This window comes from Vulpes lagopus, chromosome 7 (assembly GCF_018345385.1).
Source record: "Vulpes lagopus strain Blue_001 chromosome 7, ASM1834538v1, whole genome shotgun sequence".
In the NCBI taxonomy this organism is placed as follows: Eukaryota; Metazoa; Chordata; class Mammalia; order Carnivora; family Canidae; genus Vulpes; species Vulpes lagopus.
Genome location: NC_054830.1, coordinates 62,211,314 through 62,228,208, shown reverse-complemented (window position 1 = coordinate 62,228,208; position 16,895 = coordinate 62,211,314). Strand labels below are relative to the sequence as shown.

At 45.3% G+C, this 16,895-nt stretch overlaps 1 protein-coding gene across 1 annotated transcript in view; it reads right to left on the bottom strand.

The window, feature by feature from the left end:
* Nucleotides 1-16,895, bottom strand: part of ASTN2 (astrotactin 2) — an 861,071-nt gene that overhangs the window by 294,261 nt on the left and 549,915 nt on the right. The window lies entirely within an intron of this gene.

The window sequence follows — 16,895 nt, the reverse complement described above, 5'->3', positions numbered from 1 at the left end:
CTCATCTCAGCAGGGAAGATAGACCGCAGCCACCCTGCTTAGATTCCAACAACGGCAGAAATTGGTTCCTGGTTAGTGCTTTGGAGGAAAATGTTTGGGGAGTGAAAATTAGACATACTGAATTGCTTAAAGGTGAAATTGCAGAGTTGAACACGTTGCACAGATCCTGAGTCTTGGCTCCACCATTTCTGAAACTAAATTTCTGTTTGTGCTCCCCTCCCTTAGGCCTACTCTTCCTCCTGTCTCCAACAGTGGGACTTCCATTGGTCCAGGGGCTCAGGGACATGAAAAAACCGGGAGCCACACTTGCCTCCGGCTTCATCTCCCTCATCAGCCAATTCTCTTGGCCTACCTGGAGGAGACACCCGGAATCTGCCCACCTGTCACCATGTCACCATGTCAGCTCACACAACCATGCTCCACTGTCTTCCACCTGAACCGCTGCAGGAGCCTCGGCTGCTTTCCCTGCTTCCATCCTGGCCACTAAAGTCTATAACCAACCACACAAATATTAATTTAAGTTAGTTTTTAATAAATATTTCAGTAGAGAAATTGTACAAAGCAAAATATAAGATTTTTTTCTCAGCATTATTTTCATGGCTAAAGAAACAGGCTGGTGGATGATGAGTCATGAGGATCATATTGCAGAGAGCTAGGATTTGAACCCGGACCCCCTGGTCACAAAGCCTGTGTCGCCCTTCCTTCCCTCCTTTCCGTCTGGACAGTGTGACCTTAAAGTCACCGGTGGAACACAGCAAATCCCTCGCCACCACTTTCTAAGCTCTTAAACCTCAATGTCTTTCTATGCAGAGTAGAGAAAAGGTTGGCTCATCTCCATGAACTTGTTGTGAGGATTCCAGAAGATGAGCACCTGGCGCGCATGGCAGCGTCTCTGCCCCATACATGGGTGCTCAGCAAATAGCCATTATCATCATCATTAGTATTATGAGGCAGCACTGAAGTATCGACTAAGGTAATCTGGTGGTCCAGCACATACACCGTGTCCTGCGTGTGCTGTGTGGCTGCTTAACTTTTAATGCATCTTCTTACAACCTTCTCCCACTCCCCAGCCGCCACCCCCCTGCAGTCCCTCGGCCTAGCAGCGGTATGCATGGTGCAGGACGTGTGACCGTGTGGTGCTGGTGGAGGGAGGGCTGGGTATTTGAGCACGGGCTTGGAGCCACACGGCTCAGATTCTAGTCCTGGCTCCACCATTTCCGAGCTGCATGATGCTGAGAAAATAAGGGTCATGTCTGGACATCACACTGTTGTCAGAGCCGAATGGGTTTAAATGTGTGAAGCTACTCTGTGTGCTCTCCTCTTAAGTCACTGGGAGCTTATTCTCACCCTCTTTTGCTGGTGGGCTCTTCATCTATCTGACCTATGGGTATGGGAGCCCCTGGGCTCTGGGCCTGGGTTCATCCCTTCTCTCTGGTGAGTCCGTCTCTTCTCTTTTGTATTATTCATATGCTAAATAATCTGAAATTAGCATTTCAAGTCTAGTCTCTTTTCTGGGTTGGTATGTCCAACTGGCTAGACATCTCCATGAGGAAATATATTAGACTTGGCCAGATGATGGGTTCCTGAAGCAGGATGATGCATACCCCGGGGGTTAGGACATTGCTGTCCAATTTTGTGACTGGAATTTTCCACAAATGAGTTCATTTATTTTTAAGATTTTATTTATTTATTCATGAGAGACACACAGAGAGAGAAGCAGAGACACAGGCAGAGGGAGAAGCGGGCTCCCTGCGGGGAGCCCAATTGCGGGACTCAATCCCAGGACCCTGGGATCACAACCTGAGCCAAAGGCAGATGTTCAACCACTGAGCCTCCCGGGTGCTCCATGAGTTCATTTTTTTAATATGGCTGAAACTAAATTTCTGTTTGTGCTCCCCTCCCTCAGGCCTACTCTTCCTCCTGTCTCCAATAGTGGGACTTCCATCGATCCAGGGGCTCAGGGACACAAAAAACCGGGAGCCACACTTACCTCCGGCTTCATCTCCCTCATCAGCCAATTCTCTTGGCCTACCTGGAGGAGACACCCGGAATCTGCCCACCTGTCACCATGTCAGCTCGCACAGCCATGCTCCACTGTCTTCCACCTGAACCGCTGCAGGAGCCTCGGCTGCTTTCCCTGCTTCCATCCTGGACACTAAAGTCTATTCTTCACACCCCAGATGGAGTGGTCTTTTAAAAATATGAGTGAGATTATAGCCCCGTTCTGCTCAAACCATGCACTGGCTTCTTTCTCTTCTCACTCAGGATCAAATCCAAAGTATTGCACTTACGTGACTCACAGAACTCTGCACAGATTGCCACACTGCTCCACTCGACATCCATTATTTTTTATTTTATTTTTTTTTACTTAGAACATGCTCTCCTACAACTCACCCCCTCTTTCACTATGTTCCATCTACCTGGGCTCCTTTCTAAAAAGATTTATTTATTTATTATTTGAAAGAAAGAGAAAGAATGAGGGGAGGGGAAGAGGGAGAGAATCTCCAGCAGAGTTCCCACTGAGCATGGACACCCCATCCCCCTGACACGGGGCTTGATCTCACCTGAGATCGTGACCTGAGCTGCAATCAAGGGTTGGATGCCCAATCAACTAAGCCATCCACCCACCACCACCTGAGCTCCTTCTTGTCCATGGAACATGCCAGGGGTGTATGAACCTGCTGTGCCCTCTGCCTGGAAGCTCTTCCATAGACACCTGCAGGCTCACTATCTCAGCTAAGATCTATGCACAAATGTCACCTTATCAAAGAGGTCTTTCCTGTCCAGACTGTATTCAACAGGCTCCCCTGCCTAGCGCTCGCCAGCCCTCTTATCCTGCTTTCCTCCATAGTGTGTACACTTCACACAATCTGTATTTACTTGTCGATTGTCTCCCACACTAGCATACAACTCACCAGGGCAGGGATTTTAGGAGTTTGTTCACTGTGGTATTTCTGGCTTCCCAGAACAGTGAGTAGGCACTCACATAAACAGGCACTCAGTAAATGGTTTGGATAAAGACAGACAGGATGGTGACGGGTACAAGGTAAGTACTGCTATTTTTGTTACTATTACTAGTACTACTGCTACTATTACTTTTACTGGGACTAAACTCCTTACATTTATCTTAGTTGTCCCACAACAACACAACGAGACACAAGAACCTCATTGTACAGATGAAGGGGTTAGGCTGAGAAGGGAGAAGTTACCTGTGTGAGTCACAATCGCCCACGGGGAGGAAGGACACCTAGGTGGCTCAGTGGTTGAGCATCTGCCTTCAGCTCAGGGCGTGATCCTGGGGTCCCGGGATCAAGTCCCACACTGGGCTCCCTGCATCAAGCCTGCTTCTACCTCTGCTTGTGTCTCTGCCTCTCTCTCTGTGTCTCTCATGAATAAATAAATAAATAAAATCTTAAGAAAACAAAACGCTAGTCGCAGGGAAAGAACTACAAAACCCAGCTCCCTCCACCTCTCTGGACCCTCTACTTTTTCCATGATGGCATCATGTAGCACCAATGGGAATCCTACATCAGAATGTTCTCTGTGTCTTAAAAAAAAAAAAAAATTCATCATCTATGGAAAGACCTTTAAGAGATCACTAAGGAGAAGTGGAGGAGGGAGTAAAAAAAAAAAAAAAACACTATACTTTGTGTACCTTTTATGAAAGGAAGGAGAGGAATAATATTTAATATTACTTGCTTGGATTTATATTGAAAAATGGAAAGATATTTTCCATATTAAAAAAATGGAAAGATACCTAAGAAAGGAGTACCAGTGAGTTAGAGATAGGGGAAAATAGATGGAAGTAGACAGGGGAAATAATTAACACTATTACTGGATGTCTTTTATGCTGATTTTGATTTTGAACATTGTGAACTTGACGTGTATAAAAAAATACAAGTCTTCCAAATTGTCACAGCCAAGAGGAGCCCAGGAGACAGCCCAGGAGAGTCTTAAATTTGGCCTTAAGAGTCCCTTAGCTTGACCAAACTTTAAACAGGCTTCCTCCTGACTCTGGGTGCCTGACCTCCATTTTCTTTTTATTCATTCATTCATTCATTCATTCATTCAAGACACAGAGAGAGGCAGAGACACAGGCGGAGGGAGAAGCAGGCTTCCTCATGGGAGCCTGATGCGGGACTTGGTCCCAGGACCCCAGGATCATGCCCTGACCCAAGGGCAGATGCTCAACCACTGAGCCACCCAGGCACCCCTCGCATATACTTTCTTAGACTATTGGCTTTGGATAAGCGTCACTGGAAATTCCTTCTCTGCACCTTTAACATTAAAATCTTTAACACACACACACACACACACACACACACACACACACACACACACACCTCTGGCCAGTTCTACAACCCAGGAATGTCTTTCTCAAGGATCTGGAAGTCATCTCTTTGAAATGTAATCACCAAGGATGGTAGCAGAGAAATGACCTGTGGGTTCAGAATAAGTCAACTTACAGGATATATTTCATTAGTGAACCTCCCCCTGAAGTCATCCGGTACCTTCCCCGCTGCTTACTGCAGCCATAAAAACCCTCCTGCCCTTTATCTGAATGGAATTGAGTTCAGACCTTTCTCCCCTGTTGCAATAGCCTTGAATAAAGTCTTCCTTGCCCGTTCGACACCGTCCAGTACTTTGAAAGTCACAGCACTGGTTAAACTCTCAGAGCAGAACAAAAGGACATTCGTAAAAACTAAGATAATCTGGATACCTGCCCTTACTAAAGGCTATCGAAATAGGGGAGAAGGGCCTGCACTCAATTCCATCGAGATAAAGGACGGAAGGATTTTTGAGGCTGGGGTGAGTAGGTGGGAAAGAACCGGAGGACTTGGGGCAGGGAAGAGGAGAGGTTGATCCCTGGGTGTGTCCAGCACATTGAGTTATTCTGAATTTGCAAATGTATTTATTTTTCTCTAAGATTACATTTCAAAGAGATGGCTCCCAGGTCTCGGAGAAAGAAAGAAAGAAAGAAAAGGTGAAGACACACAAACTTAGATAATACCAATAAAAACTTATATCCTTTTCCTCTTTACACCAACGTTGGGCTCTGTGAGTCCTGTTCGGCTAGTATTTCCAGAACCTGGCACATGATACGTACTCAGTGTATATTTATTAGTTGAATCACACAGCTGAAGGAGAATTTAATTGCTATTTAGTTTAATTTCAAGCTAGGTTTCCACCTCCTTTGCAAACACAGCTGCAAGATTGCCTATGGGCTTGTATACTCCCAGTGGCTGGGTCCTCACTAACTCCTCGGAAATAGTTTGGGAATTCAGACAAACTGGTAGGTGTAACTCTAGTATGACAACTTTGGTGCAACTGTAGTTCTCTGAACCATGAGTTAGCAAGGAAGACCAATCCCTTTATCCTATGTCTTTCTTGCTACTCTACAAAGCACCCCCACACAAGCTGAAGTATCTTCAAGGTCACGGCAAGTGCCAGGATCCTCGCAGAGAATGGAGCGGCGGCTAGCTGATTTGGGGATTGAGGTTCTTGCAACACGGTCAGGAATATACTGAATTAACCATGACGGGGCTAACCAAATGCCTGCAGCTTCGGCTCCTGGCTTATGCCTGCTAATTAATTGCCCACTTAATGGGTTCCTCTGAGGATCTGATGAGACATAAAAATAAATGCTCATTTTAGACTCTTAAAAGCCACCTTTGAGGTGTTTCACTAGATTATCATTAATAGAAATTATTCAGCGGTGATGTTACATAAAACCCCAGTCACTGCCCTTGGAGCTTTCTGTATTAATTCACATCCAATAAACTGTGATCATATCTTTCATTAGAATTGTTACTAAATACATTTCTATTCAGGGCATCTCCCTGAAATGGAAATATTTCCCTAAAAATTAATTTTCTTGATACACATGCGTAGGCTTATTAATGTGAGCTTAGAATAGACTTACTTTTTTCATTTCTCTGGAAGGAACACAAAGAAAGTAATGCTGGTGAATTTGCATCTCACAAGATCTCAAGTGTGCCAGGATGTGCGCTCCAGCACAAAATTTCAGGGTAAGTGGCATCTCACAGATCCTTAGATTCATGTTAGGAAAATGTCACTAACGTTTGACCATGTCTTTACACTTTACAAAGTATTTTAACCTGACATTTCTCATCACCTCTCCCTCCGCACCATAATTCCCCCGCGGGGTTGGTATTATTATGCTCCCTGATTCAGTGGTGAGCAAACTGGCCACAGAAGGTTATAAGACCCTGCAAAGTCTCAGGGCCCCTAATGGTCCCTTTACCGCGGTGTGCAAATAACCCCTTCCTTCCCCATGGTTTATCTCTATAATCCCATTCCCTCACCCTCTACAGGGGCCCCTGGATGTTCACATCTGCAGATGCTCTATGCCCCGACTCCCATCTAGCTAACTCTTAATCATATCTTCCAGGTCTCAGCTGGCAGCTGGCAGGACGCCTTCCCTACCTCTGCTCATCCACACCAATGCTAGGGCCAGCGGTCCCCTCTGTGTAAGGGTAGGGACCTGCACTGCCTCCTTCATCTTTTCATCCTCAAAGCTTATATATCACAGGTGCTCCACAAAACCTTGCCAAATAACAAATGAGAACAAGTGGTAAAGCCAGGACGGGAATCTCTGCCCTCAAGTGCAATCCTCTGGCCACCTTACTCCCTCCCGGAATTCACAAAACCACAAGAGCAACAGCAAATGACTTCTGAGGTGTGACTTCTTCAGAGAGTAATATTCCCAAAGACGTTGCCTCAGCATAATGCAAATATAGTAAAATTTCAGTGTTGTGGACTCCATTAATTAAGGATGCATAATGCTTGGCCAGGGGCTGGGCTGGCTTGTACCTTTGGAGTGTTTATTTATAAAAGAGATTGCTAAGCACATTAGTACATTAGCAGTGTAAACAAGATCACCAGGGAAATGGCAGAGATACTTAAGAGAACAAACTGCCTGGAGTCACTTTGGAAGCACCCATTATGAACAAACAATCACTGTGCTAATTACAATTGCTCTGCTAATTACAATTACTGTGCTAATTACAATCTATCCTTATCTGTTCCATAGGTTCCCTATGGACTTTTTTTCCTTTTGAGCACTTGGGCCAGCCTGAGTTACTGCCTACATTTTCGTGTAACGAAATTGTGCTTTTTTTTATAAAAATTGTCTCTACCTTAGATGGCTCAATGGTTCCGAGAGGCTTCCCCGTCCTCAAAAAAAAAAAAAAAAAAAAAAAAAGGAAAAAGAAAAAAAAAGAACAGAGTCAGGGATTTTGAAGTAGTCAGAGAATTAAAAAAAAGCACACACACACAAAAAGGGGGAAGGAGAAGCGAGAGGAGAAGTGAAATGAACCTGCTTGGTTCTGTTGCTTTAGCACCTTTTGCCAACTAGACAAGTTTTTAGGTTAGTTGGAAAGCATTCAAAATATGCTATATATAATTTGTTTTTCTCATAAAATGACCATGTTTGGTATATTTAGAGATGTGAACATTAAGAATATATATATATATATTTTAATTAAAGTGGCTATTTGTCTTTCTTCTCTTACTATAATTAGGGAGAAAGATTAGAGAGGCCTTGTTTAAAAACGGATTGCAATTCCCTGCTCCCCGCATGCAAAATAAAATAAAATAAAATAAAATAAAATAAAATAAAATAAAATAAAATCTTTCACTAGGTCCTAATTTTACTGCTTTCTTCCTATCCCCAATTATACTAACGAGTGTTGAGGGTATGAGATTTTTGTCTAAGAACTTAAGAATAATAAAGATTATCCTCCCAAATGGATTTCTCATTACTTTTTCAGGAGTCTGGCTTCCACCTGTGTCCTGACGCTGACTGCAGCCCAGACCATTGGGCATCCAATGATGGAAGAATTATAGGGTCCTCACTAACTGGAAGTCATCTCTTCACGGGCAGCTCCAATCTGGGTGCGCAGCCACGGATGGCTTTCAGGACACTGGATGCAGGGTAAGTGCCTCCCACACCGGGACTGATGCTGAGAGCATCCCATACCCGTCACTAAGCAGAGCGGATGGGTGGATGCAGAAAATACGTTGTGCTACATTGTGCACTAGGGGCCTGCTGGATGACAGGGTGGGATTGTCACCTGGGCTGCTGCAAATCCAAAATACAGGCTCTGAGCTTGGTCACTCTGCAAGGAGACTCCTTTGGGACTGCATGGCCTTCTAAGTGCCACTGGCCTTGCACTTAGTTCTTGCCTTCTAACTGGCAAATGGAGAAGCGACAATCCTTCTCCATTCTCAAGCATAACCTGGGCTCACATCTCTTGAAAAATTTAGTTTAACACCTTGCTGTGCAAAGCTGTCCAGGAGCTCATTTGAAAAGCAGAGTCTCAGGTCTTACCTGCAATCCACTGAACCAGAGCCTGTATTTTAGCGGGGTTCCTTGGCGATGTGTATGCATATTAGAGGTTGAGAATTACTAGTGTATTTCATGCGCCTTGTATCCTGGCCATAAGCAGACACATGGAAAAGTTCTACCTTCGGTTAGGGTTTTTGTGTATAATAATGATGATGACCTATTACTTGCTTTCCTGCTCTTTGCGGATCATCTGGTTGGAGCCATATCTATGTGCATTTGCACACATTATCTAGAGGCTATAGAGTGGAGAAGAGGGCAGGCCGTGACTCTCGGCTCCATCACGTACCAGCTGCAGGACCTTGGATGCCATTCCTCACCTCTCTGAGCTTCAGTTTTCTCATGTAAGAAGTATGGCAGTGAACCTGCTCTGTCCACACGTGTCGGGGGAGAAATATCTGTCTATGCCCCTTAAAGTCAGGCTTTGAAAAGTAAAGAAAAAGGAGTTTAGTGTATCAATCATGCTTAAGGATCCTGGGAAATTTACCAGAAGGAAAAGTAGGAAGTGAGCAAGACCAATGTGCAGACCATGGGACTTATGGGCTGACCTTCATTGTGTTTGGATGCATATCCTTTCCTATAGGGCAGGGCCACTTGTAAGCTACTTGTCCTATATTTTTAATATTAATGCAGAAGCATTCCACACCTCTAGAACTTTTGGGCATAGGCCCTGGTCCATTATCAAATGCCACACAGCAGGCATGAGCATCTAAATCCCACCTTCCTGATTGGATGCATTTCCCTATAGGTAATTCATACAAAAACAAAGGAGGCTACCCTATAGGGTACAGGTAATACATGGGAAAGATAATGGCTTTCCAAAAGAAGGGGACCGTGGCCTGCTGCTTATTCCACACTGCTGGCTGAGCTGCCCACTTCCCATAGACCCACAGAGCATGAAGGCCTGTGTTTCTGCCTCTACCCTGGGCATTTTGCCAAAGCAATGCATTCACCAGAATGCACTGGTCAGAGGAAGTTGATAGCTCTCTGAAGATACTTTCAGGTTAAAACCCCACTTTATAGTTGAAGATCTTGAAGTTCATAGAGGTTAAGAGATTTGTCGAAAGCCACACAGCTGTGAAACGGTAGATTTAAGATTTAGACCTCATTATTTCTCATGGCGGCACCCTGACACCTTGTGTTGGGTCCCAGCTAGGAATGGGATCAAATTCCTGCAGAGTCATGCACATGGGGATGGCCTTGTCACCAAGAGTCCTCCAGTTTCTATCTGGCAGCCCCCTGTGGCACCTGGGTCCTCCCTGTCTGGTGAGGACAGGGATGCAACAGGTGCCAATCCCACTTAATCATCACAAAACATCAAGAAGTGGGTATTGTCATTATTCCCAGTGTGGAGATGAGGAAACTGAGGCTTAATGAACACATGTGCCCAAGGTCACACAGTTAGCAGGTGGCAAGCTAGGACTCAGACTCCAGAGCCTGACGTCTTCGACACCCAGCCCGATATATCCCTAAATTAATGGACAATGTGAACCACCCAGGAATATGATGACAATTAATTTTCCCAGGTCCCTCATTTAAGAGAAAATAAATTGGAAGTCTTGGTGCAGCCCTAGGTGAGTCTTAGGATCCGGTGAGTAGGAAAAGCTTCAGTAAGCCTGTGGCCATCGGGTTTGAATAGAAAGAGACTATATTGCTCAGTCTGTACCCAAACTCTGCCCTAACCTTAATTTATAGAAAAGGCCAACAGAAATCAGGAGAGGATGAGCAAGGGTGATCCAATAGGAAGTGCCAGCACGTGTATAGAAAGAGCTTTTGGATTTCAGGGCCTCTGGTATATGGGACACGCTGGCCTTGACTCCTGCAGAATATGTCCGAAAACCTTGAGAAAAAGGAGATACAGCGAGAAATCCTTCTGCAGGCAGCCTAAGCATCAGGGCCCCAGGGAGAGTCACCCCTCAACTCCTCTGAACCAGCCTCTAATTTCTGTCCTCAGTTCACTTCCAAGGTCTCACCAGTAGACCCCAGGGTGGGTAGCATACAGCTGTGTTTCCAGGTGCCAAGTTGAGGATTTTGCCAAAAGCTAGGATATCATTGTATAGGGAGGCTTGGGAATCGCCCTGAAAATCACAAGCTAATGCCACTTCTAATTAATAACCTCTCCACTGTCAGCCTCCTTTGCTTTATCTTGTCATAATACGATCGTGGTGTATCACAGAACATCCAGACCTGAAATTGTAGAAAAACAGCTTCCAGTCCTGGCTCCATCATTAATTCTCTGTGGAACCTTGACCTTGATGTTGCCATCTGTATAGTGTGGGAGTTGGATCACAAGTTTCTAAGCCTTCCGAGCGGATAGAGTGCAGCCCAGCAGACTGGAAGCTGGAAGCCTGAATTATTCATTTACTAGTTACGTGATTTTAAGTAATTCACTTAAACACTGTGAGGCCCAGGCATCTCATCCACAAAAGGAGGGCAGTGTAGAGACTGTGCTCCGAGGTTCATCCATCTATAAAGTAGATGATTATTTGGGAGTTGAATGAAGAAAATGGTCAAGAAAAGACTAGAGGGTCTTATCACAGTTGTTGGGGGGGGTGATGTCAAAGGGGAGAATGTTAGGATCCTGAAAGGTGTGCTGCTAGGTGGTCTCATTTTGATGTATTGATGTCTCATTTATTTCTGGGTCTTCTCAGCACATGATAGGATTTCATGTCCCTGCTCAACACTTTGAAGGGTGCTGTGACCACAGGACTGGATGTGACCAATGCAATGTGAGCAGAATGTCACCCCTGGGAGGAAGTAATGAGAGACAAATTTTGTTCCCACTACCACAGTGTCCACGGGGGCACATGAAGATGACGCTCCTGCCACCTGAGATTCCCAAATGCCAGAATGAATGGCACCCTTGCAATTCTGGGCAGGGCATGTGATAGGAACACAACCTAATACATTCTGGCTGATATATTCCTTTCCTTTTTTTTAGGAAACCAAGTTGTTCAGGGCTATTTTGTGATAGGTACTGAGAAATGAGAAAAATCTATAAAGTATGTGATACCGGATCTGGCACGTAGTGAAAACGCACATGGCTAAATGCAGAGGGCAAGAGAGGGGGAGAAGAGAGGGAAGAGAAGGATTCAGAAGCAGCATCTATCATTAACCATCTTCCAGGAAGGCACTAGAAAAATAGCTGTCGAGGCCACTTAATAAGATGTGACTCAGGACCCTCTCTGGGAAACAAGTGGGTGCCACTAACAAAAGCCAGCTTTTCTCAAATGCTGAAAGAGAACCCTTCTGTCTCACCAGGCGTGGGCTGGTGGTGCCTCATCCTGCAATCCCACATCTTACCCAAAACTTTCCTCTTATCCTGTACAATATGCACATCCGATAAGCATGCCAGATTGAAGAGCGCCTTTCTAGCAAACCGTCCCTGAGATCCTCCTGCTCTTTGTAGGTCAGTCTTGAAGGCCTTGAGGAAATAGCTACTTCCAACAGAACCATCTTATTTTCGATGAGGCTTTTGGAAAATCTACAATTGTAATTTGCGCAGCCCCCCATTCCCAAGCAACTGCTCCTCACTGCAATTTCTGAGACTCCCAGGCTCAGTAAGAGCTCTTGCCTGATGTTTATCTAAATCCATGCAATCTATAACCAAAGTTGACCTTTCTTTCTTACAGGAACGAGGTAGGATGGGGGAAGATAGGGGAGGGAGGGAAATGAAATACAAACAAAACATCAAATATCAGCAACCTTTGAGGAGTTTATCTCACTCCAGCAGTCTTTACCCATTCCCTCACTAATGGAGAGCTAAGAGGAGGGAATTCAGACGGTGACCCTCCGTGAGTCATTAAGACCAACCCAGAGAACCAAAAGAGATTGGAACCAGCAGAGCCTGACATCGCTTCTTAGGTTCCGGAGGAATCCGGAAGTGAAATCTTTGACTCTTCGTGTTTGGACAGAATCTGACAGTTTCACAGAGATTTATGTCCACCCATGTCCATCTGATTAGCAAACTGATTCCTAATCCAGACCTCTCTCCAGGGGCCACCAAGGTTCTTAAAATGACTTCCACCTGTCCTGGGAATAAATTCTACTGTGACTTGAGTATGGGCTCTATCTTCTTTGTCTCTCACTGAGGTCTCTCCTGCAAACCTTCCCACCTCCTCCGCCTTTCATCCCTGCTTGGTCGCTCTGACTGCTTCTTCTTATCACTCTTGCCCTATCTCTATCTTTCTGTATGGTCTCTTCGTGTATTTAATCCTCACACACAAGTGGATTGTGTGTGCCAGGCTTGCCAGGGTCCTAATATCTCCACTCACTCGTCTCTCATGGGCAGACTGCAGCCTCCACACGGCAATGTGAGAAGGTGGCCAGCAATGGAATCAAGTTCCTGCAGAATCATGTGCTCGGGAGTGGCTCTTCCCTACTGTCCCCCCTTAATTAAGAACCAGTCACCCTCCTATGAAACCTGAGTCCTCCCTCTCTGCTGACCATGCCGTTAAAGGGATAGGAAGAAATGATACACATCCCTTACAACAGATCCAGAAACCAGAGAACGCTGGTTTGAGAGATACAGACTCTAACTTGGAGTCTCAGAGGGGCCCCAGGTCATGGTGAGCACTAGATAACTGGGTCTCAGTTTCTCTACTTGTACAATAAGGGGTTATGTCTACACTAACTGTTAAGTCTAGTCCAGTTCAGATTCTTGAAATGAGAGGCCTTTAATAGAGCAGAAATCCAGGTTGCTCTTTTGGAGACTCAAGAGAGGAAGGGAGAATGCACACCTGTCTGCTATCAGCAGTTGGTAGGTGTGAGGGTTGAGGTAGGGGCAGGGAGGGGAACACAGCAGAATGGTGGCTGTCATGCAGAAGACTCCAGCTGGTAGACAGTTTGAAATCCCAGGCCAGCCAGTTGTCAGGAAATGTGGCATATGGCAGGACGGCTGGTGGGGGGCCTGCTGGCTACTCTGGAGGGCTGGACCGAAGATTACTTGGAGGAGAGAGAAAAAAGGAGCAGAGAAGAGGTGAGAAATGGAAATTTTGCAGGCCTGCCTTCTAGAGCACGGAGGACAAAGGAGCCACAGCTTCCTCCCTGTCTGAGGCTCAGTGAGGGAGACTTGAAAGGGATAAATTTAGATTCATCAGAAGCCACTCACCTTCCCACCATGGGAAGTCCACTGCCTTAGCAGGTGGCTCCAAGAGGTGACATGGTCTAAGGATGGAAATAATTGCAAAGAAAGTCTAACGGAAGCCAAGGATAAGAGAGCATATGTGAAATGGGCTGCTCAAACACAATGGAGGTCTGAGGAGTTCCTGATATCTTGAGGCTGTTGTCAAAAGAGAAAATGTGGTCTGTTCACTATACTCTTTTCACCGAGCAAATCAAGGCAGACACAGATTGGTGACTATTTAGAAACAGCCCAAGATTGAAGGGCTGGGAACAATGAGCAGAGTGAGGCAGAATGAGGATTCCTGATGGGGTTAAAACTGTCTGAGCCAGAAGACTCCCAGGACGGCCTGTATGACACCATGCTCCCTCTTAATGACCTGTTTGTTGGTAGTAGAAAGGCAAGCATGCTGGGATCTGATCTGAGGGCATGAACTAGCTCTGCTCTGCAGTGACCTGTTTCGTGACCTTGGCCAAGTCCCTTCCCCATATGTAAATGAGATCTGCGGTCCCATGAATCTCCTTTGGACCTAGCATCTTCCTACCGAGTTTGGATCCTTCTTTTGCACCAAGCTCATCTTCCCAAGAGAGAATGAGAACTAGCACATCTGACCACTTATCACATGCCAGCCAGTCTGATAGCTGCTGTGAGAAATCAAACTACGTAAAATATGCAATATGCCCATCACAGGGCCGGAATCTGCTATAATACCTCTTCTTATATGGGAGGCAATATGGGGTGCCTGGGTGACTCAGTGGGTTAAGCATCTGCCTTTGGCTCAGTTCATGATCCCAGGGTCCTGGGATCGAGCCCTGTGTCAGGCTCCCTGTTCACCAGGGAGTCTCCTTCTGCCTCTCCCTCTGCCCCTGCTCATGCTCTCCATCTAATAAAGAAATAAAATCTTTATTAAGAAAGTAAACAGGAGGCAGTAGGGCTGTGCTTGTCAGAGGTGGGGCCAGATTTGGAACTGGGTCTACTTGGAGATCTGTTCTGCTTATTCCCCACACCTGCTCATCTCTGTCTCTGCTTCTACAGACTCCTTCCTAGACAAGAAAATGTCCTCCCAGCTGTTATCCCTCCCAAGAGACACTGCTCTTTGCTATCACTTCAAACTCCAGTTCATAACCCTCAATCTCTGAGAAACCCCTTATCATTCCTTTTAATTCTTCTCAAAAGGCTTCACACGGAAATTCTTTAGAATTTCTACGGGAACACTGCTTTGCAAATTAAATTTCCATATATTTTTGTCAATTGTGTGTCGTTGTGCAAGTCTATAAATCCCCTTCTCAAAAACAAGGGATTTTTCTTTCTTTTGGATTCCACACAGCATTATTTTATCGATTATGATGTTCAAGACAGTTTCAAAGAGTCTTAAAACTGTAGAAAGTCAGCACTGTGACTCTCAGTATTGAGAAGTTCGTCTGGATTGGCCTTAAGTTGCTCCCAGGTTTTTCCAATAAAGTTAACACTCTGCTGCTGTTTGAGCATCTGCGTGGTAGAAAGGAAACTTCGCTGGGATTTGCAGGACTCAACTCTGCTACTAAATTGCTGTGTAGCTACCCGTCACTCCTATTACCCCTAAATCCTCCCTCAACACTACCCTCTGCCTACCACTTCTCACTGGCCATGGTGTACCGTGCCTCACAACTCTCTTACAAAATCCCCCTTTCTCTCCAAACTGTTCCTATCATCCAACACTTTGATGTGGCTTTCACAATAAGTCCATAATTGAGTCCCCATTCCACACTTTCCCATGCCATCCTCATTGCAATCCACTTCCATGCAGCCACCATGAGGTTGAAAAATGGAATGCAACCATGGCATACTCCACGTCTTCAATCATTTTAGGTTCTCCCATTTGCTGTTAGAATACAGACTTGACCTGCAAGACCCCCATGATCTGCCTCTATATACTGTTCTGGCTTCACCTGCCACCCTTCTTCCCTTACTTACTCGGCCGAAACCACACCAGACTTCTTCATTTCTTAAAGCCAAACACGTTATTTTCCTGCTTAGGACATCTGTCTCTGCTTGAAACTTTTCTCAGTGCTAATAAGTCCCACTTACCTTCCAGGTATTAGTTAAACAACACTTCATTTGAAAAGTAGACTCCAAAGTCTTATTATTGCTTTCTAAGCCAGGAGATGCACACCTACTACTGTGCTCTAACTAATTTAGACCCTACTGTTAATTGCTATCTTGGAACAACAGTGTTCCTTTATTTCATAGCACCTCCCACAAATTAAATAAGTACATAAGTTTATAAACACACACACTGTACCAAAGCACCACAGGGTCTTGGGCCACTTTTATCTAATTTTTCATTGTATCTCAAGTAACCAGCACAGTACCTAGACCTAGTAGGTGCTCATAAAATGGGAAGTGATGAGGTATGTTGGCTTAAAAGACAAGAGCAAGGCTTGGGAATCAGCCAGATTTACAACTGATTCTTTACTCTGCCTCTCATTGGATGGTGACCTTGGGAGAGTCATTTTACCTCTCTGCTGTTGATTTCTCAGCTAGAAAATTGAGGTCATGGTGCCTCAAAGGGTCTTGGTAATGAAGCTAAAATGGTATTATCCTGGCTCTCTCACTTCCTAGAAGGGAGGTTTGGGAGAGCCACCTAACATTTCCATTTCTCATCTGTACATAGGGGATGACAATAGCCCCTGTTTCCCAGGGCCATTGTGAGGATCAAATTAATAGATGGCAAGTGCAGGGATCCCTGGGTGGCGCAGCGGTTTGGCGCCTGCCTTTGGCCCAGGGCGCGATCCTGGAGACCCGGGATCGAATCCCACGTCGGGCTCCCGGTGCATGGAGCCTGCTTCTCCCTCTGCCTGTGTCTCTGCCTCTCTCTCTATCTCTCTGTGACTATCATAAATAAAAAAAAAAAAAAAAAAAAAAGAAACATTTTGGGATCCCTGGGTGGCGCAGCGGTTTGGCGCCCGCCTCTGGCCCAGGGCGCGATCCTGGAGACCCGGGATCGAATCCCACATCAGGCTCCCAGGGCATGGAGCCTGCTTCTCCCTCTGCCTGTGTCTCTGCCTCTCTCTCTCTCTCTCTCTCTGTATGACTATCATAAATAAAAATAAATAAAAATTAAAAAAAAAATAGATGGCAAGTGCTTAGAATATCCTCAGCTTGTGCTGAATGTCCTCATCATCATCATCACTATAATTATTATTACCAAAAATACTTGATAAAGAGTCTGACATGGAGTAATTCTTAATAAATAATGGTCATTAGTATCATTCCTCTTGTAAATTCCACTATTATTAATTAGGTGATGGAAAGGGGATGATGATGATGATGATGATGATGATGATGATAATGGTGACGTGACATTCCTTCCCAGTTCTGACTTCTGTTGAGATGACCTCAAATGCTGGGTTGAACCCTGCTTTG